Below are 22,294 nucleotides of genomic sequence, written 5' to 3' on the forward strand. Positions count from 1 at the left end.
GTCAAAAAATTACCTTTAAGTAGCACAGTTACCAATGTTTTCCATTTAATCATAATTCCTTAATCATGCTTCCTTAATACACACAAACATTGTTAGAGAAGGTTGATGAGACTCTAATAATGCATTAAACCTGATAATCAAATGATGCAGTGTCTTCAATGATTATCTGCCCAGTCTAATTCCCTTTAAATTCAAGGACTCAAAGTCTTTTCCCAAACCACTATATGATGCAAACATCTGTAATCTCTGGTCTCCCTTTAGTCCCCAAGACATCCCATGCAATGAGACCTTTTACGATACTAGGAAGTGAAAATAATCTAGAAATATATATAGCAGTATATCAATGCATACTTCTGGATTATACATAAACAAATGAAACTGATTAAAAAAACCCAAAGCAACCACTCACAGCTCTGATATACCACCTGATCTTCCAACAGATACATGGAAAAAGATGTCATAACTGGTGGAAGTGCCAGCAAATGGTGCACAGGGGTCTGTTTGGGGCAGTCTGTATTTTTATGTACCTGAAGAAAAAGAAAATGGTTTATTTAATAAGGAGATTCTGAACCTATTCTTTTTTTTTTTTTTTTTTTTTTTATTCTTTGCCTTCTCTTATTATCTGTGTAGGTTTGCTGGTTTGTAGTTGACTGTTCTTAGAATAAGACATGTAGCCTTTGACATTAAGATTTTTTGAAACCACATTAAAAACACTGAGGTGCTACTTTTTGTGAGCCTTTTCCATGGCCTAATTTTAGGAAAAATCCCAAATGATCTGAAGTCAATTAAGTTCTGAATGTCAAAATTTAAATTAATCATGAACGAAACACTTCCATTATCAACACTTTTAATAAGCTTTTCCACCTTGGGCTCCCACTGGTCTGAATTCTGATACACAATCCAATGTGTACAATACCTAAATCTTCGAATGGTCCCATTGATATTTGGTGGCATTAATCTGGGGAATAATTTACAGCGCACCACAAATAAAGGTTGGATTGACACGCAGCGACTTAAGATTTGTGAGCTTGTAGATAACTCTTTCTGATTGGGTTGTTACATAATTTATTTTGAAAGAAGAAGTAAAGAATTTTGAGAGAGAAAGAAGAAAAATGGTTTAACTACAGCTTTTCTTTTTATTAGATCTTTTACTGGTCAACATACATTTGGGGCCCCTCTTAGCTTTTTGTGAAGTGCTGTATTACACTATACTAACAAGAGGACTTTTTTTGCATGGCAAAGGCAAAGAATGCCAAGAATAGGAATAAGAGAACGAGGCCCTTAAACGTGTTTAGGTAGGCAGTTCCTTTTCATGACCTTACGAATGAGGAACATATCAGAAAATTATTTCCCTGCTAAAAGTAGCAGCTGGTTAACTTGCAAAGGAGTACAGATTAGTTGAGAAAACAAGACAAAGCATTAGAAATCTTTTGTGCAAACACAGAAGTCTTCCATTACAGCTGTTCTTTCTTCATGCACGAGGAGTAAATTTTATAAGAAATGTTGCAGAATAGTCATCAAAATTGTCCAGATTTACATTCAGTTTTACTATTTTTTTATTTAGTTTACCCAGTGCAGCAGATGGTACTGAGAAAACAATAAGTCTTTGCATCGACTTTCTCCAGCATTGACAATTGTTCTTTCTGAGGCATTTGAAGAACGTACCAGTCATAGGTCATGAAGACCAGCATGAGATCTGCAAGTCCTGCATTGTGAAGACAACAGGAAAAAAGTCACTCAGAAAATGTATAGAGTGTATTGAATGAGCAAAATGAATGGCTGTAGACAATTCCCACCAGAGTATAGCATTTTGTTAGACAATGCAAGGAACCATGATGTTTAAGTCACGCAGTAACATATGCTTGCCTCAAAATGAGTTTACATCTGGGTTTGGGTGTCTCTTTTGTTAGGATTCACAGATCAATATTCAATTGAAATTATTGTATGAGTGCAGAAAATGGGGCACAGTGGTTTGAAACAGAGAGGTAGTTGTGTGTTGTAGAGAAAAATAAAGATTGTTTGGAATAAGAAATTTGTGTCTTGTTGATAGAACAGCCTGGAGAGACCAGGTATTTTCTGAGATGCTTTCTCTGTTATCCAAAGTGATCTCTACGGCATGTACGTAAGATTTGAGATTACAGATGCTTCCGCACTTGCACTGTATAGGTTTTTTTAGGAAAAAGCAGAGCTCTGAATATAAGGGGAGTGAGATTGGGCACGCAGTAATTGCAAATGGTGCATCACTTATTATTATCAGGTTTGATGTACCATTAGGATCTTGCTGACCTTTTCTGTCAGTGCAAAACATGGGCAGATGTTGACATTAAAGAGAAAAAGAGAACAGAAGTGGATAGATAAGAGCAGGCCAGCTGCCAAAAGATCAGCTGATCCTATGCTGACATCAAGTGCAATCTGGGGAGTCCTCCTTATCCAAGCAAGCCTTTGCATGCAGTAGATGTATCAATGTCTTGCATACGCAGGAGCCGCAGCAGTGTCTGTAAACTAGTCTCTCATCTGGTCAGTACATCTTTGTTGCTATGAGATATATTTTTCTTGTCTTGTTTTGGCTGATTTCTCTGATCTTAGTCTCTCAGAGTCTCTTGTTTCATCTGCTGAGAACAGACCATAAAGAGGAAATGGGCATTTAGGTCGTCTTGTGCATTTTCACTAGATGCGCAGAAGTACTTCCCTCTGAGATCTGCGTGCAGTGTGTTACAGGCAGCTTGGCACTTTATAGTCTGTTTCCAGTGCAGGATATGTCACTTTGGATTGTTATGAGAGAAATAAAAAATATATTTTACTTGGGTCATAGCTATAGCAGTAACTTGAGGAGGTGATCTCAGTGAAGAGATGTATTTGTGTGGTGTGGTGGAAACGGTTTCCCACAGCCTCCTGCAGGTTGCTTTGCTAACTGCTTTTGTAGAGATGGGTGCGAGATGCTACTGAGACATTGGTGGATGATGTAGTGACAGTAAAAAGTTCAACCGCTGTAATGTGTCCTGTTATTTATCTTCAGAAGCCTTGAGATAAATGTGATGAATAAGTGCATCCCCTTCCTTCCTCCCATATCCAATCACTAAAGCTCTGCTTTCATGTGTGGCTTCCTCTGCTCATTTTCTGTGCAGGATAAAGTTTCTGGTGCTGATGCTTTTCCCAGCAGGAGCTTTAATTTTCCTGAGAAGCGAACAGTGCTTTTGTCATAGCATATCAAAATACCTATGAAAGGTACTTAGCTGGAAGAAATGAACCTACTACTGAGATGCACTGAAAGCGAAGTCTGATGGTCTAGTGAGCAAGACACTGAAATCTAGTTTCTGCATTTGGCTTTGATGTGGACATGTGGAACAACCTTGGTCAAGTCAGTTAGCTGTGCTTTGTAAGATGATGTAAAAAATATTTCTCTTCTCAACTTTTTGCCTATATGTCTTTTCAAAATATGTGCTCCTGCAGTGGTCTCTTCTGCTGTGTGTGTGTGCATAATGCTCACCTCCATGTGTGGTTGCTCACTGGTGCGGACCTTTGGAAAGTACTGTAATGCCCATAACAACGATAAAAGGAGTGTGAGCCTGTTCAGAAAATGAGCTCTGCTTTTCGTCTTGAAAACGTGTGTCAGTGCTCCTTAAAAATTAGTATCTCTGAACTCCCACCTTTCCACAGGGCTCAGAAAAACAAGGCTACAAAACATTAGGATGCAGCAGAGTATGCAGCTGATGGAAGGATGACTGGAAGGCTAGGAGGGGGAAGGGGGAAGGAGGAGGGGAGGCATCACTGTGGATACTGGCAGTGGTTCTCAGTGTGCTTCTGTTACTCTATTGCATTGGGAGCCAGCTCTGTCCTTGAAGAAAATGAATGCTTTTTTTTTTTTTTTCTCCCCTGGGACAGTATAGCTGAGAAGAAAAAAAAGTTCAAGAACAGGAGTAGAGGTTGGTGTTCTCAGTGAGGACAATCTGACTGTAGACTGAGCTTTCACGAGAAAGCAGCTTATTATGGAATCTGACAACCTGGAAGAGGCTGTGGGAAACCATTTCCACCATTGTTGCCGTAATGATGACTTTTAAAAAAAAAATCCCAAACAAACAAATTCCCAGAGACAGGGAGATGATGAGGAGGAACAGGATTCTTTAGCCTACCATGTTCTGGGGTACCGTGTTGAATAGGTACTATAGAAAAGCCTTTGCTTGCTTATTTCCTAAAGGAGAAAAAGGAAAAACTATTGTCTCTAGTCCTTAAAGAGTGTATAATAGTCTACACTGCCTTTTAATGCAAAATCTCTTGCAGCAGTGTTTAGTTTAGCAGGCTGTACTAAATTCCTTTTCAAGATTTCATCCACATCAGTGTAAGTTTTTGGGGTTTTACCTCTGCTGGGGTAAGAAGCTTCAGGTTTTTGCACTTTTAGACCCACGATCCAAACCCTTTCTACTGCAGAAGGTCCAGTTAAGGAGACTGATAAATTAGGCAACACGGAACTGCTACCTACAGCAGCTAGATCACTTCTGATTTGTAGCTGAGGTCATTTGCAGCTGAGGCAAGTATGTGCATTTTACACAGTGCATGCTTGCTCTTGGTGTGTTTTATCTCTGAGGCCTCTAACAGCTCTTTTCTTTGACTCCTCTTTGATCCAAATCTATGCTTTTAGGTGGATAGCAGCACAAAATTGAATGTAGATATGCAATTGTGTGCCATACATTTAAAACCAGACAAACAAAAAACACCACCACCACCTCCCAAAAAAATCTCCAAAACCCCCAGACATTTGAAGTACCTTCCAGTTTTGTCTTCAGTTTTGTCTTCCTCCCTGCCTGTGTCATAGATGCCACTTGGACCACGGCCTTGCTGTTAGTTTTCCTGTTTAAAATCTCAGGGGTCTTGGTTTGCTTTTTTGTTGCTGCTGCTGTTCTTTTTTTTCCCCCAGGCATGCTGTGGATTTTAGCATTCTTTTGCCTATTCAGCCATTTAAGACACGAAAATAAAGCCTTGAAAGCTTGACAGGAGCAAAGCTTCACTGTCATTAGTAAATTGGGGGAGAGGATGGGATTCAACACAAGATTTTCCAAGTGATAGATAGAATACTAGTGGTTTTAGGGGAAAGAGTTTAGTTCAGTGTATCTTCATAGACACCAGCTATTCTTTATCCCCCTTGTTTATGTTATTTCTATGACCATGCTTCAAGGATTGTTTTGCTCAGCTTGATTCCTTCTCATCTCTTGATCCCTGCCAAGCCAGTGTTCTTGGCTGCTTTGAGATACATGGAGAGAGTAAACATTTGCCATCAATAGTATGATGTTTGTTCAGTGGCTTTAATAACAACCAGATACAGTACTGAACAGTGCCATGCACATACTTGGATTGGATGGGTGGGTGTACCTTTCATTTGATTGGGCTTTGCAAAAGAAGGACTTCTTTAAAAAGACAAAAACCACAGAACCATGAAAGTCATGCTTTGGTATTAGCTTTTACATGAGAAATCTCCACACAAATCTGTTTATCTGGGTGATAGCCAGCTGGACATTTGCTAAGGATGAGGAACGATGTTCTGCTGTAAATGCTTTGACATAAACCAAGTGCCTTTTTCCCAAACTATCTGGGATGTTTATATGAATGGCTGTTAAGCAGGTCTACCCATTTTAATGGCATTGTTCCTTGGGCCAGCAGCTTCTTTTGACAATACTCTCTTGATTCATCCCACCATAATTTGTTTCCATGTGGTTGACCTGCTGGCTCAGTAGTAGAGGGCTTCATCTGCCTCTTTTGAAGGCTGGATTTGCTCAACACTGCAACTGTATTATATATTAGTATAATGTGCCTTTCGGAAATAAAGAGTAATCAATACAGCAATGCATATCAACACTGTCTAGCTTTAAGTGCCTAACTTTGGCTTCATGATGCCTGTTCTCAGTTGTATGTGGTGGGGAGTCTGGCAGGCCTGGGAAATAAATAGGTGATCAAATTGTTTCTTTGACTGTGGTGATCGGTGCCTAGTGGGATGGATAGCTCTGGGGGAGGCTGCCAGAATTCAACCCTAAACCCAAATGTGCTGCTCCTCTCTATAATGCAGCTGTGCTCTTTTCCTATAGGCACTTCTCCCTGCTAAACTGGTGTCAGGCACACTGGTGTTCTGCTCATGTGCATCCCATAATCCTTCCTATGGTTCTTTTATCTCACTGCATTTGAGACCAAATTTGTCCGCCCCAGAGTACTTAATGAAATCAGAGACACTTTGCTATAAACTTATTACGAATAAATGGATATTGCCCTAACTCAATACTTTTGTTTTAGAATCTTTCCTTGGGTATTCGAGTTCTTCCCCTAGTCTTGATGAGAGGTGTGAGCCCACAGATACCTTGTAGTATTGACCTGGCTTGCAGAGCAAGCTTTTGCATTCAAGGTAAATGTGTTTACAGTAAAGAAAGAAGCAGAATTGCCATCCTGGAAAAAAAAAATCCAAACGATTATGTAGAGGGTGAAATCAAACTTGCTGCTGAAGAAAAAGCTGGGGCAGTCTGCAGGCACAGACAGACGCACACGGGCGCCGAGTGTGTGCGTGCCTGTGCGACAGAGAGCAGGAGCGAGCGAGCGAGAGGAAGCCCTGAAACTTAAACTCCTCCTGCAGCTCTGCATCTGCTCTGAGTCACTGGTATGACTCACACTGACAGTGTTCACGTTAGCTAGCGTTCAGATGGAGCAGCTCTGGCAACAGAAGAAGCAGGTTATATTATTGATTACCTGCTGCAGCAGACAGTTGCGCCAAGATTTTTTTTTACGAGCACAGATGAAACAGAGGAGGCTGTACTGAGCACCGTTATTATTGTTTTCTTAAGGTAAGAATGCCTGTTATTTACTAGAGAAAGATATGAAAGGGAATTTAGAGCTTGTGAAGGCTGAGTCTCTTTCTGCTGCTGCTTATTCTCGGAGGATGCTGATCTTTGGAGCTGCGTTGCTGCAAAGCTTTGTCTCAACTGTTTGCAGTGCCATATGGAGAATCATATGGCTAATGGGCAGTGCATGTCCTAGGAAACAAAATAACTATATTCTCATTCATTGATGTTATGTAAGGCATGGCAGCCATGTTAAGGACAGGAGACCTCTTTCGAAGAAAAAGTGCTGCTAGATGGTAGGGCAAGGAAAACAACTAGTTTTTAAGCAGCCCTCTGTTCTTTGGAGAGCACTGCAATTTCTGTAGTTCTTGCTTAAAACTAAATTTACTGACTTCTGAATTTCTGTGTTAATAGAATAAAAAACAGTGGCATTAGAAATAGCAAAATAATTGTTTACCTTTAGAATCACAGTGTTGTTTTGCCTTCAGCATTCAGGCTGGGAGTGTGTGCACGCTGTGATCCGTGCAGTGCCTGGATGTAAACAGTTTCTTCAAATACTTTAAATGATACTTCCAGATATTGGGGTGGTTTTCATTTTGTGCCACTAAAAGCTCATGTATATATACATGTCCTGTCCTGACAATTGGTTATATGCAAAAAGTGGGACATATTCTAGTTAGTGTTGACATATGAAGAGTGGGTAAAACAGTTTTTTGTAGTGGCTTTGCTGCTATTTTATTCACTCTGGTGCTATAATTTTAATGTAGTCTAGACTGGAATCGCTAATTATCCTCATGTGGAATCCACTGAGTCTTCAGCCTTTGCTGTACTCCCCACATGAGATTTTCTAAGTTAGGGACTCTGTTTTTGAACTGCAATAATGAATTTATCTTAATTTCTTTTTTCTTTTCTTTCCTTTCCTTTTTTTTTTTCCCTTCCCCGCCCCCCCATTTATTTTGGATTTGCAAGGCAGTGTCCTTTTAAAGTGCATCTTACAGTGAGGTTGGCAGCTGCTGTTAGTAACAAGGGAGCCTGGTCACTTCTGTGTATTATTTTCAGAATGAGAGAATGAGGATGTTTTTGAAAACTGATCATTTACTAGCTTACTTTCAGCTGCTTGAAACTACCACTCATTTCCTTGTAGAATTTACATATAAATAACCACTGTCTTCTCCTGTCAAAGAAATATGGTGCTGTAGTAAGGTCATTTAAAAACGACAGCATACTTTAGGTTCTTCTTCTATTTGCTAATTTATAGCATTTGCTGATGCCCAGTGTTTTCATTGCTATGAATTAACTAGATTTGGTGTTACTTCCTCTTTTAAAAAAGATTAGGTTTCTTAATAAAACGGAAAGTAAGGTTTGTTAGTGCATTTGTAGTATCTTTACACTTCTTGTGGCATCCAACTCAGAAAACTATAGGGTGAGAGAAGCTTTTAAAACAATGTCACTCATGGACACCCATCTCCCAGAGCAAAATTTTGGTGACTAATTTTAATGATTTATGTTTCTGATATAAAATATTTCTCATGTTACAGCATTATAAATGCAAGCTACTTTAAACAATGTTGGGGTTGGTTTTAGGAGTACTCGCTAACAAAGTTCTAGCACATGGCAGTCTTTCCTTCCCCTCCCAAATCCAAGCAAGTCCAAATAAAACAGTCTTTACAGTCTTAATTTTTTCCACTGATTTGTATCTGAATTATTGTTTTCTGAGATTGTGTGTCAGAGTTGTGTTTGCCTTCGTGTCTGCCTTTATGTATGCATTTAGAGTACGAATTCTGTATTATGTCAAACCAGAACAAATAATTTATTATAATAAAACTCAATTATCTTCAATGGAGTTTACATAATTTCTTTATTGATGCATTGTGGGTGCAGTTAAATAATTAACAGTTAACATTTTGAAAAGAAATTTCAAGAACATGCTTAACATCTGAAAGACAGGATGACAGCCCCTGAGTCAACACAGCCCTGAAGACAGCCTCTCCATCCTACTTGTCCATAAACTCTTTGTGCAAGTGCTGACCACCAGAGAGAACTCCCTCCGATTCATCTCGTTCTCGTGCTGCCTGCTATGTCCCTCTGTCTGCCGCTGGAATGCCACTAAGTGAAAAAGAGCATCAGCTGAAAAAGAACAAAAAGCCCAGCCTCACAAGATAGCTAGGCAGTTTGCTTTATGTGAGTTGGAAAGCTTCTGGGAAGAACTAAAGCAATTTTAGTGCTGTTTGTTTTGATACTATCTTGATAATTACATGCCTTCTTTTGGATATATTAACAAGTCACAACTAAAACGTAAATATCCAAGGTAGGAGAGATTTGTGCAAGGAAGTGATCATAACTTTGTGGTAAGTGGGAAGGAAGCAGCTGCATTTGATCCTTCTATGCAGGGATTTTGTAATAAGTATAATAGGGCTTGTCAAAGTCTGCCCTCTAGGCACCCTGAAAGTTGGTTTTTGTTGCTTTAAGTTGGCTTTGCATCAGGCTGTAAAGGCAACAAATGGCAGAAGCTGTTGGGACCATTTCACCTGTACTTTTGGCAGGGGTTGAAGTGTGAGAGTTCATGATCTCCTTGGCCTTTCTTTTCTGTAGTAAAGATTTATCTCCAGTGAACACAAGCAGAAGATCCCAGCTCACTCTTCTCCCCTCCTGTTCCTAACCTACAGGACATCACCGGTACTTGCATGGCTGGTTTTCTCGTCTCTGCATTACTCTAGAGCCATGTTTTGTTATCTCTGCCCTCACTGAAGCTTTTGTGGACTTCCTGCTGAAATTTAAGCCCCCTTTTTTGATTCTCACTTCAGCTGCTCTGCTGTAACCTGATTAATGATTCTCTCCCCTTGGTAGGTTTTCCATTTAGGCAAACCTTAAATGATGCAAAGCTGCAAAGCTCATGTAATTCAGCTCTTCCCTTTTGCTCCTGTGCCGCTTGTGTTGAGAACGACAGGTGGGGTGTTCAGCTGTCCTTTTATTTGTTTCTTCCTTTGTAAAACCTGCTGCTTTTTTCTGTGGCTTCCTTTGTGGCCATGCCCTAACCACGTTATTCTGAGCCCTTCATCTGCTTTCCTGGCACTTGGGAAGCAATGCTGCTGGATTGGCTCTGATCTCTTACATGTTCTGCTTCCTCAGTCCTTGAGCAGAAGTTTCGAAATGGGCAGTGGCATCGTCCTTGTGCATCCTGTTCTACCTCTCCTTGCTGTGGTAGGGGGAAATGACTCTGCAGGAAACACAGCTGTTGCTGTGGGTAGTAAGTGGAGAAATGAGGGGCATGGAGAAAATAAAGCATTTCTCCAAAATTCTTGAAGCTCTGAGACCTTTAGTGGGAGGAAGCATTTACTCTCTTATTTTACACAAAAGCTACGTCAGCAATGATTTATAGCTAGCCTTGCTAAATGGCTAGTGAAGAACTTAGGGGAAATCCAGTCATGTTACTGAAATGGATTTACGTGAATCATCTGTAATATGGGTGATTTTTTGGTTGTATTACAGTTTTACCTAATGATCAACCCAAACTGGAACACTGCTGTATCAGATGCTGAGTTTTACACAGAGTAGAAGATCGTCCATGTACTGAATAATGATTTCCCCCCCCCCCCACAAAAAATGGTTGCCATATTTTCTATGATGATTTGCTACTTGACATTAGGCTTCCTGAAAGAGGACTCTGCAGTATATGAAAAAGCAGCAGTATATCGGTGTTTGTGTAGTATGTCCTTGTGTCACAGAACAGCACAGCATTTCTGTTTTCAAATTAGATTTGAAAAGGAGGGAGGGAAAAAGTTTGAGTTGGTTTTTTTACAAGTTTTTGTTTCTTTTTTTGCATATTAGAAATAAGCCCCTGGAAACTGGAGTTATATTGGAATAAAATCTTTGCATGTGAGCAGTATGAATAGCACTGTTTGCAATACTGAACCATCTTGTTTGTTGGAGAACTCATCTTTTTATTTGTGTAATTTTTAGAAATGACAATTTTTACATCAGTTGTTTTGAGGGTCTTTTATTTGTATATGTGTATGCATCTAGAGGGCATCTGCTTTGTCCCTTTTCCTGTTTTCTGAATAAGTCTTCTTGTTCGGATTAGATTTTTTGCCTGGTTTTAAAGAGGAAGGGGGAAGCACTGTTAAATCTTTGTTTATACTGTGTCCTGAAAAGCTCTTCGCTTAATCTTGGAGCAGTTCAAGCAGGGGGACACAGAGGGAGGCGGTGAACACGTCCTGTTTGCCCTGGGAGGCCCAAACTGTTAGAGGGGCTCCCACCTCATTGCATTGCGTGAGGTTTTGTATCACACAGGAAAAGTCACAGTCTCAATTTTTGCCTGTTGAAACCTTTGTGTATTCTTGAGCATGTGCTAGTTTAAGTAAAGAGTGAAGGGTGCAGCCTATACTGTGAATATAGCAATGATGGTCCTTTCATTTGCCTTCAGGGTCTGAGTTTCCACTTGACTAGTCCTTCATGACTATAATCCCCCTGCGCTGCTCTGGAGTTGGAGCCAGTGTAAGGATGAGTATAGTTCATTTTGCTCTGGTTAAATGAGATGATGGTCTGGACTGCGATGGTACGTTATTTCTGTGCTGAATTCTCCTTGTATTTTATAGGGACGCAGAAATCTGGGATTAGCTCAGTTTTCGTTTCAGTTTGATGCTTCATCTTTTAAAGCAGCAGAGTACCTCTGAGTCTGCCGTGCGGGCTTAAATAAACGGTAATGAATAGGTAGGTTTGGTGTCTCACATGGCTGTGAATTGACCTTCTGTGTTCAGGTGAAACACAGTTTAAAAGGAGTGGGTTCATGATCCTTAATTCACGTTTACTTTTTAGATAAATCCTTGCTAGTGCCAGATGGCAGAGCTGCTACAGGCAGAGGTGAATAACAGAGCATGTCCATTTCTGCAGGTTATTTGGGCAGCAAATCTGATTTAAAAAAAAAAAAAAAAAGATGACAACACTGCAATATTCTAGATTGCACTAAAAAGCCGGTAACTTCACCAGGGTTCCTGTGTGTGATAGGTAAGTGTATTTTAAGCCCCAGATTCCTGAAATACAAGCTGTTATAAAAGATTTGTTCTGTCTCATTTCAGAAATAGACACTAATGGTCTGACTTTAAAGCAAAAGATTTATTTTTTTCCCTGGCATCGATGTTAGTTCTGTTGGGCAACTGGGAGGGCTTCTCCTGAGGACATATGGAGAAACATGGTAAAATGTTGATTCTTTTAATGCACATAGAAGGACGTGAAAAAAATAATACCATGCTGACAGTGTCTTCTGTTGTTTCAGGAAAGCTTGCAAGAAGAGCTCTTTTGAGCTCTATATGTTAATATGGAGGATTTGTATGAAAAGGATTGCATCCTGAGTATTACTATCACTAAATATTAGTATTGTGGCTGTGAATACATGACATAAAAATGCATGCCGCTGAGCTGGCTAGAATGAGGTCTTTCTGTTGTAAACTCTCTCAAATGTGGGTGCCTGGGAAAAGTTCATTAAATTATTCTCTGTTCCTGAGATAAGTGGATGACTTTCAATTGTATTTTGGTAAACAGGAGGTAGTGAGTAATAGGAAGAATGTGGCCTTTGTGGTTTTGCCTACATAAGAAAGATTTCTAATTATTGTCCCATAGCTTTGTAGACTCATTGGTGAGAACATGATATTAAAAACACTGATACTTCTACAGGACAATGATTTTTACACAGAAAATTTGCATGGAAAAGTGACTACTCTCTTGCCGGTACGTATGCAGTGAGACAGACTTGCAAGCTGGACCAGAAATTGACTTTGGAAAGAAAGACTAATGGGGAATTAGAGGGGATTCTTCTTGGCTGCCGTCCTATGAAGTCTGCAGTTCAACTGGGGAATACAAGGAAACCGGGTCAAGTTTGATCTCAAATTTATGAATTTCAGAGAAATTGCTTGTGATCTTATATCAGAAAGTAAGTTGCGAGTGCTTATGTTTGCAGATTGGCCATTTAGAATTTATAACATTGTGTGAGTAAGCATTCATACTGTCATGTAATTTGCTTTTTCCCAACACTAGTATTGCTTGTTACTGGGCAGAAGCAAATTAAATGAAGTTTTAGTCCTAAGTTTGTCTTGAAGCGATGTGGTGTCTTATACAGGATCCTATGAGAGGCCCTGCAGGGCTTTGCCATCTTTACTGAATGTTCACAAACAGTTTGTACAATCAGTTTATCTATAGCACTTTCACTAAAATGCACGGTGAATGGAAGTAGCCACTTAAGGGTGTGGGCAATGTTATAGATTAAAGTAAGAAATGGGAGTTGAATTGAAGGGAATAGTGTTTGACAGTGTTTAATCCATGCTCCGAGGATCCAGACCTGTGGTCTCTGGAGCGAAACCGCCACTACCATTGCAAGAGGTGCTAAAGAGGCTTATTTTGGTGAGCGCCACAAAGCCACGGCTGGAGGGATCAGGGTGAAATACAGTCAGAATTGTCTCCCATGCCATGACCTTAATTTGTCACACTTATTGCTGTATGGTGAAATTACGTCCTTTATTGTTGCCTCCCTTTTACCAGCATCTTTTGCAATTGAATGCACACGAGTATTATTGCCCTTTTAGCTGATATGGCCTGAGAGAGACCAAATCAGTTATCTGAGGGCTTCTCCGTAGTGAAACTGCAAATGCCGCCCAGCAGTCAGCTTCGGTGGGCCTGAATGGGCAGAGTGAGACGTGGCTTTGCTGCCTGTGGGGCAGACTGGATTGCAAAGGGCAGAGATGCCTGCGGGCGGGAGGCTGAGGCAGCAGCCGTCCTCCTGGCTCCTGCCATCCAGCCCCCTTCTCCTCCCCTTCTGCCGTGAAAGCCCGATTTCTGCCAGCCGCTCTGTGCCTCAGAGAGGGAGGTGGAGGTGGGGGCAGTTTGCATGGGGCAGTTGGTGTGTTTTGTTTTTCCCCTTGAAGAAGAGCTCTCTCACAGGATCCTTTTGAAGACGCCATGTCATTTCAGTGCATGGGAGTAGCAGAAAGGGCTGAGCACCTTCAGGGTACAGAGAGCAGTGGGAGAGGGGACCTGGTTGGGTACGTGGAAGGATAAACTTCCATTTGCACAGGGAGCGCTTGAGGGAAGCGGCTCCTTTTGTGCTTGGAAGTGACGGGAGGCTGCCAGCTTGTGTGTGCGTGAACTGAGGAAGGGAGGGGCTTGGCTTCAACACCCATGGTGTCTGAATTTTGACTACCTTGTAAATGCTTTGCCTTTTTTGTGGGATGCAAGTATTTCCTAATAGCTCAAGAAGAACTGAACGTTCTTTTCTGTGCTTGTTAGTGGGATTTATATTTCAGATATGTAGGCATCTCCACAGCCTTTAATTTCATGGAAAATCAAAAAATGTCCTAAGGGGTCACTGGTAAGATTTTATTGAGGGCTAGAAACAATTTCGCACACATAACAATTGTCTCTTTAAAAACTGGGGGTGTCTTTAAATACCAATTTTACATAAAATTTAGCAGAAAGACAAATGGAGGGCTTAACACTTATCAGTGAAGATCTGCTTAGCTGATGTTATACTTGTGATAAGTAGCAGACAGGAACGTGCTAGTAATTTCACTCAATTTCTGTGAAGATTCGATACCCCTTCCTGTCATGAGCAAGACATCCAGGATAAATGGGAAGAGTAGTTCCTTCCTAGTACAGTGCTTACTTGTCACTAACAACATTTGCAAACCTCTAAAAGGCTTCTAAAAGAAAGAAGGGAGGTGGCAAATAGGCATTTGGGAGGGCTGTGGTAGCTGATGGAGAGTGTAATATTTTGCAGCATTTTGGGGGTTTTTTTTGGAAAGTATGACATCTTTCCCAACTTCCCTACAACTTGCACTTTTTTTCCCCATTCCTCTGTGATTCATATTTCTGGGACCCAAGAAAACAATGTCTTCACAGTAAACATGTGACTATTTAGTTGCAAAAATTAATAATGCAGCCTAGATTTCATAGAATCATAGAATAGTTTGGGTTGGAAGGGACCTTTAAAGGTCATCTAGGCCAACCCCCCATATTGTGCTGCACATTTCATGGCTGGAGTGCCCAATGTTCCAATTTGCGTCAGCTCTCAAGTTGCATTTGGGGGTCCATAAAATACGTCTGCATGACAAGGTCAGTGCAATGGATTACCCTAGAAGGAAAACCAGTCTTAATGTTGACATCTCAGGGATTTGTGTAAAACTGAACACCCTCAGAAAATTATCATTTGGTTACACTGCATGAAGATAATTTCCACCCATTACTACTTGGATGTTTAGTTTTACAATGGAATATTATTTAGCCTGAAAGCATAGCCTCCTGTGATAAAAAGAGAGACAGGCGTGTGGGCATCTGGTAGCTAAGAAAAATGTGTCTTACTGTGACACTAATATAATAAATGAAAGAAGGGAGTGAGGTATTGACCACCATTCATTTATTGTCATCAGTATTACAAAACTGTTCAGGTTGATTCACCATGGTCCTGGGTGTTCTTCATACACCTCGTCTCTGCTGCATAAGCACGTAGTAAATGGTTGGATTGATCATGCTTGTAATAGCAAACCAGGGCTCCTCCTTAATATTTAAAATAGAATGTGAAATACAGGATCCATTCGTGCAAACCAGTTTGACCTTGAGACTGTATTTTGTAATCTTCTTTTCCTCACTTCCCATTTTGCAGGACAGCACTGACTTGTGGAGGTGTGTATGTGATGATGTTGAGGAACAGACCTAATGTCAGGGCATCCTGTGGGTTCTGGCTCCATGTTTGTTCAACCTGGGGAGGTATTGGCATGTATTATGATTTCCTTTCCATGAAAATCAGGTGCAGAGCAAGGTAAATTGTGACTGTGTTTCTGCCTGACAAGAAGTTGTGACTCGTTCAGGAACACAGCCCTAGCATTAGGAATGCTAAAGCACTGCTGCAACCAGTGATACAGATACAGTCACAGATGTGTGTTTTATTTCTTCCCAACCGGGAGCTGAAAATGGCTGAAACTTTAATGCTGTGAAAGTAAAGGTTGCATACATAATGCAAGCAAATCTGAAATAATTCTGGGGAAGTCAGATCAAGACAAGGCAAGTTTCCTCTTTTTATGTAAGGCATATTTTGATATGACGGTGATAGCATCTTGTGTAAGTTAGTGCTGCAGAAAGCACTGCCACAGTGATCACAATAATAATTTGCTCAGAATGAAGAGAGTTGATGTTCTTTAAAATCCTGAAGACTGATATTTCAAGACGGGGAATATGAGGGAAGACTTCAGGAAATCATACATAGTTTATAAAAGAGTTTAAAGAACGCTGCATTTTATTTGCCACAAGGCAAAGGAGAAGATCAGACAGAGCACAGCAGGACACACAGTATATTCTACCTTCTGTCTGCTTGAGGTCTGCAGCAGAGGTCATAACTATCTTGACCTAGAAAAAGAACGTGCTGCCTGGGTTTGTAGGCTGATTATTGGAAACTTGAGCCTTTAAAATATGTTTACAGGAAGTGTCTTCTGAGCTGCATTGGGTCCGACAACTTGCTTTGACTGAGCATTTGTTTGCAGCTCTAGTGTCATGTGGTTCATCCTCAGCTGCTTGTCTACTGCAGAGGTTCCTGCTCCTCAAATTTGCCACCATAAACAGCAAATATAGTCATTCACCAGCTTGGTTCTGTCAAAGTGCTTTGGTTTAAATTGTACCTTTTGCAGACTGTTCTGTTTTGCTCTTTTTTTCTGTCCAAGTATTCTTTTTTTTTTTTTTTAAAGTTTAGGTTGTACCAACATGTGTAGTTTTGCTGAAGGAGGAGGGGAAAAGCGAGTACGAGCAGTGGAGGAGGGGAAAAGTGAGTATGAGCAATAGGAGGCAGTAGCTTAGATTGGCTCAACTCCCATCGGAATAGCATGTCTGTTGGACTGTGCCCAGATAAAAGCTATCAAAGCTAGCCTCTGGGGAAAGTAGCTCTGTTTTTCTCTGTTTAACTAACGGACAAAATCAAACCTGGTGTCATGGGTTGCCGGTACCCTTCAGAGATGTTGACACCACATTTAATTGCAAAGGAAAAGCATTAGTTTCGTTCCTCCCTGGAGTGATTTAGCTGCTGTCCAGTGAGTTAGAAAGAGGGAAGAAGGGAAGGAAGAGGAGAAAGTGAGGGATTTTCAATAGGAGCACGTACACTCCCTTTTGTTTTTGTGTTTGTTTTATACCACACTTTTAGGTTTCTGCACAGGGAATGGTGTCATATGCTTCACTTTCTGCAGTATTTAGGAATAATGGTGTGGCAGAATTAATTGAGAACTGGTGTTCTCCTCAGTTTTTGTGGTAGCGCTGGTTTCAAGTACAAGCAATTGGGGAGGAAAAAAATCTCACTATATATCATTTCTTTACAGTGAAGGATCTGAATGGCTTTTAAAATCTGGCAGCAAGCACTAAGGCTTGAACTGCCGTCATCAGTCGATTGCAAAACAATTTCTATATGGTTTTAATTAAGCAAAAACATGCTGCTGTCTTTGAAGAATCTTTTTTTCCATCATCATAATTTCTTAATGCAGAAGGCCAGAGGCAGAACATGCCAAGAAACTGGTGCTGTGGTGTGGTCTGCAGTAGCGCATTACCACGCTCTGCCGTGGTCTTACTGCTATTACAGGGCAATGTAATTTGAAAACTGTACAATGTAGGATGTGAAAAAGAGGGGCTTGAGTGGGTGCCCAGTTAGAATTTTTCATATGCAAGTGACATTGGACTCTCTGGGCTTACTACCTGGGCATGTACTACTGGTGTTCGATTTAGTTGTTATGGCTAAAGCTAGCACTTCAGTGGTTCTTAATCAGGTACAAAGCGCAACAGAATTGGAGTGCAATTATAAAATGTGATTATGTCAAGGAGAACTTACAGGCAGACTCTAGAAATGTGGTTGAAGAACCAAAGTTGCTTTTAGAATAGGGTGCAGAGCAGGAGGGCACCTGCAGGAGGTCAGAACTTGCTGGGAGATCAGTAGGTAGGACTTGCCTTCTCTGCAGAAGTTGCAACTTTGTCTAAAAATCTCACTGACGGACTGATTTTAAAACATGTCACTCTAGAATGTGTGATTTCCAGTGTTGCTCTGCAAAACGGGTGTGACTTCCTGATGGTAGTGAGCAAGGTATGAATATAACTTGCCAGCAGAGAAACTCGATGTAGTTACTAGGTCGCATTGTCTCTATTTTACCGATGTGTGAGCTAAGCCACAGAGATGAAAGGGATTTGCCTGTGGCCACAGAACTAGTCATTTTTTGTCGTAGTATTGTAAATGGGATTTTTAGATTCCTTTATCATCTCTGCCGTTTTCATTTCTTCATTTTAAGTGAAATGAATAGTAACTGACCAGGTTCAAGTATTTATATTAAATGTCCTGAAAGTGAATGGTGGTACAGTACATTACAGGGTTATAATGTAGCAGGTCTATTGTATCAGCCCTTGATCTTGTGACTCTGGTTGGCTGTGACTTGCTTTGTGAGTAGCTTTCATGGTGTCTAGGAGCTTTCACAGTATGTGCCCTGCTTTTCGAATGGAAAAAGAAAAAATAACTATACTAAATAAATACAGTGGAAGTTATAAAGGATACCAAATTGGAACTTTGTGTGCCTGCACTGAATTTACCGAAATAAAAATGATTTAAAATAGTAAATGACTTTGCCAAAAACTATTGCATATCACATTTGTCCCTGAAAAGAGCTCCACATAATGTCAGATGTCTCTGTCCTCATAGAGGAACTCTCCAAAAGCCAGGGTAAGTAAAATGCTTTGTAACTTCTCATCTGAACTGACAGTTGTAGAAGTGAACCTCAAGTTTGTTCTGCCTTCACCTTCAACAACAAAAAGAGAAGAAAACTTGAGCCACCTTATAGGCCACTTCTGTGAAGAGGTATAATTTTGTAAGAAATTTTAGGTGCTTTGCTGATGAGTGCATAGAAGCATAGGGCTGGATGGAATTTCCTGAGTTGTTGAGTCTAGTCTTAACAGTGGCATAATGCTCCTTTTATATGGAAACCAAGTTTTTCCTTGGCTAAACTAGCTTTCTTGGTTGCTATTATTCAAGTTAGGTTAGTTATTATGTTAATGTCCTATTTATCTTAATGTTTTTTTCACCTTTCTGTTTAGCCCTTGTCATGTGTTTCTGGAGAGCAAATTGTAACTCATCTCAGCCTCTGCTTTGCCAAGCTTAACAATTTTTTGGTTTGCTCTGGGGAGGCTGACTCTCCATTGTCCTTATAAGCCTTTCCCTAGACATATTACAGACTGAGGTGGGCAGTGTTTAACTTGTTGTAGCCAGTGTTCCTGACTCAGTCTCATTGCTGCTTTTTGTAGTGACAAGAGCACATTGGCTGGTGCAACCTAACACAGTATCTGCCCTTTTTGTGACTGCATTGTCTGACACTGAGGTCTTCCTTCTTCTTGGTTTCTCTCAGCTGATAAAATCCCAATTTGTAGCGGAAGTTCTTCTTGTTAGCCTGTAGTGTGTCATTTTGTCTTAGTGCTTTTTAACTTCATCTTATTTCTTTTACTTCAGTCCTGGCTCTTCTTTGATAGTTTTGATTTGCCTAATATTTACATATAGCAGTGTAAACTGATGAATTGCGTCTTAATTACTGCATCACAAATCTGAACGCTGTTTACTTTATGTATGAATCTTCCCTGAATTTAATGTTTTAAGCACTAAAACTGCTTAAACTGATCAGTGTATTTTTCTGTGAATTAAAGTTTTAGCTTTCTTCATCCTACTGTATATATTTATATATTTGCCCCATCTATATATTTTACTAGAGAAGTATCTTCTCCACATAGGAACCTGTTGCCTTGCCACAGTTTTGTGCTACCACGGTCACAGATTTCTAACATGCACTGTTGTAGCAAAATGGCAGATATTTCAGATTTAAAATCATACTTGTTCTTGTCCTTCAACTAGTATGCTCTCCAGAGCTTTTGTTTTGGCCTTACGATAAAAAATGTGATCCGTAGAGTCATTTGCTAACTCCCTGGTACACAATTAATGTCTTTGTTCTGTAATTCTGAGCGTAAATAGACAGGTGAAGGTGTGAAACTGAAAGATCAATTTGTGTGGTGCATCAGTTGCGCAGTAAGTAATTGGTTATAAATTATTGTTTTCCTTCTGTAATGCTTTTGGAAACATGAAATAACTGTACTAGTGGTTCCAGTGGCACCTGTAACAACAGGTAGTCCAGCAGTGGAACAGTTTGCCAAGAGAGGTTGAACAGTTTCCGTCCTTGGAGGTTTTTAAGACCCAACTGGATAAAGCCCTGAGCAACCTTGTCTGAGCTGAGAGGTGACCGTGCTTGGAGCAGAAAGCTGGACTATCCTTTCCAGCCTGAATTATTCTGTAAAGTCAGATTCCACCATCTAAGGAACGGGTTCCCTCTTGGAAAGAGATGTGCAGTGGAGTAATCATTCAGCAGTGTGCGCTGAACACACTGGTGTTGCTTTGCTGGGTGTGGCTTCTGCTCTTCTGTAATGTTTCAGCCTGCAAGATGCTGTGACGCTGCAAAGGGGCAATCGTGCAGCTAGCCTGCATGGATTCGCATAAATTCTCTTTCATTCTGACAGGATTTTCCTGTCATTAGAAAAAAAGAAGAAGAAAAAAAAAGGATATATCTGAGGTGGTCATGTCTGGGCTATAGCAGGAGATAGTAACTTCAGTAGGACGGCATTAGAGGAAACCTGTCTCTTGCCTTCAAGGTCGAAGGCTGAGAAGGTGAGCTAGAGTATTCAACTGGCTGCTGTCTTGGACTGTCCTGTAGCCCAGCCCATTTCCCATCAGATTCATCCACATTTCGCTCTCCAGTTTGCTCCCTCATCCTCATCCCCCACTTTTTTATACTGCGTGTTACTTTGCTTCTGGGTTTGCTTCTGGAGTGAGTGAGTTGGTAGAGATAATTCACTCCATGGGCTGCTCCCCATATGGACAGCACTGTGTCAGGTTTGTCTATGTACCTCACCTTGCTCTCCATCCCAGCAGGTTTTGCACTGTCCAACACCCCAGCTGCCCTCATGCCAGGATGCGAGGCACCTGCTCCTTGTTTACTGCTATAAAGCACCATTCTGTTAGGTTGCAACACAGCCCTTGCATCATTTCGGAAACTGTAAACCTGAAAATTCAGAACAGTACCCTCACAAAATAATGATCGTGTCTTAAGATCACCATGGGGGCTGAGAAGAGACCATGGGTGAAATGTTAGGATAGTGTGTGACAACTGTGTTAGGCAGAACAGAAGCAACCCTAGGCAGTGTGATGGGGAGCCTCCCCTGCACCTCGGGGCCTCGCTCAGGGGCTAACCCCAATAGCTGGTGGATTAAGCGATGTAGATGTTAGATTCGGCTGGCTACAGAGGGAGCCTAGGAAGGCTGTGTCTTTCTCAGGTTAAAGTTAACTTTCATGTCTAGCTGCCTTACTTTCCTGCCATGTGGATTGTGTATCTGTTTGACAATGAACTTGGATAAGGATTCTGGACTGACTGATTTATGGGATAAAACGTGCTAGGAAATGTCTTGATTGTACTTCTGGAAGGGAAAAAACCCCATTAAGATGCCTATTGCTTAGGTGTGGTGAGTGATCTTGGTATGGCCAAGGACAGTATGTTCCTTGTCACAGTGGAAGAGTTGTGGGTGTTGGCAGCAAGAAATGAAACTCTTGAATCTCTCTGCCAGTAGCATTTGAATTCAGTCTGGACCTGCAGGAAGTAAAAATTGCTTGGGGGGCTGGGTTCAGCATTTCTGTTTCGCGGAGCATCTTCTTGGGGGAGTGGTTGCAGTGCCATGTAGTGACCCCAATGCTGACTGCAGCTGGAATGAGCAGAGTGAACAAGGTAGCCGAGTTAAGAAGCTATGCTGGGAGAGCTCGATTGTTGCTAGTGACATGAAGTAGCTACTTTGTTGAGCTTCTTATACTGTAACTGCATTGAGTCTTTTACAGACGTAATAGAAAAGTAGTTAAATGCATTGTATTTTCATTAATATAGTGGAAGGGAGATATACATCACAGTCCTTAAGTGTAAAATGTTACAGTAACAGTACCTAATTCTGAAATTTCTCTTTTGGCTTTATTCTTATGTTCTCTTTCCTCAGAACTGATCCACAGTCCGGATTCTGTTTCAAATGGTAAAGGAGCTATGTTATAAAATGTTAACACTCTGCATTTTTTACAAGTTTTTAGTGATTTTTTTTTTTTAATTGTTCCTGTATTTATTGCTTTCCCCCGAATTTTTTTTCCTATGCTACTAGCCTGTTTATTTGGATCCATTCAGTCAGAAACAGTTTGTCCTTTTTGTGTCTTTCAGGCTTTATTAAAAAAGAACTGGATACACATGCCGAATTTCATCTGTGAAAGATGGAGTAAGGTAATATAATTTTAGTGATTGCTACTATAATGTGTGATGATCTGTGGACACTGAATGCAAAGGTTCAAAGATTAAATAAATTAGAGGCAGACAAAGCAAAGGGAACTTCAGCCTCAGAAATAATGAAGTGCTGAC

At 40.7% G+C, this 22,294-nt stretch overlaps 1 protein-coding gene across 1 annotated transcript in view; it reads left to right on the forward strand.

Annotated features, from left to right (window-relative positions):
* Positions 1-6,755: 6,755 nt before the first annotated feature.
* INPP4A (inositol polyphosphate-4-phosphatase type I A) overlaps positions 6,756-22,294 on the forward strand; it is a 92,543-nt gene continuing 77,004 nt past the window's right edge. Inside the window, exons 1-2 of the mRNA XM_050891001.1 lie at positions 6,756-6,818; positions 22,100-22,159. The gene's annotated coding sequence lies outside the window, so the exon portion shown is untranslated. The remainder of the gene's footprint in view (positions 6,819-22,099; positions 22,160-22,294) is intronic.

Source organism: Gymnogyps californianus, chromosome 1, assembly GCF_018139145.2.
Source record: "Gymnogyps californianus isolate 813 chromosome 1, ASM1813914v2, whole genome shotgun sequence".
Classification (NCBI taxonomy): domain Eukaryota; kingdom Metazoa; phylum Chordata; class Aves; order Accipitriformes; family Cathartidae; genus Gymnogyps; species Gymnogyps californianus.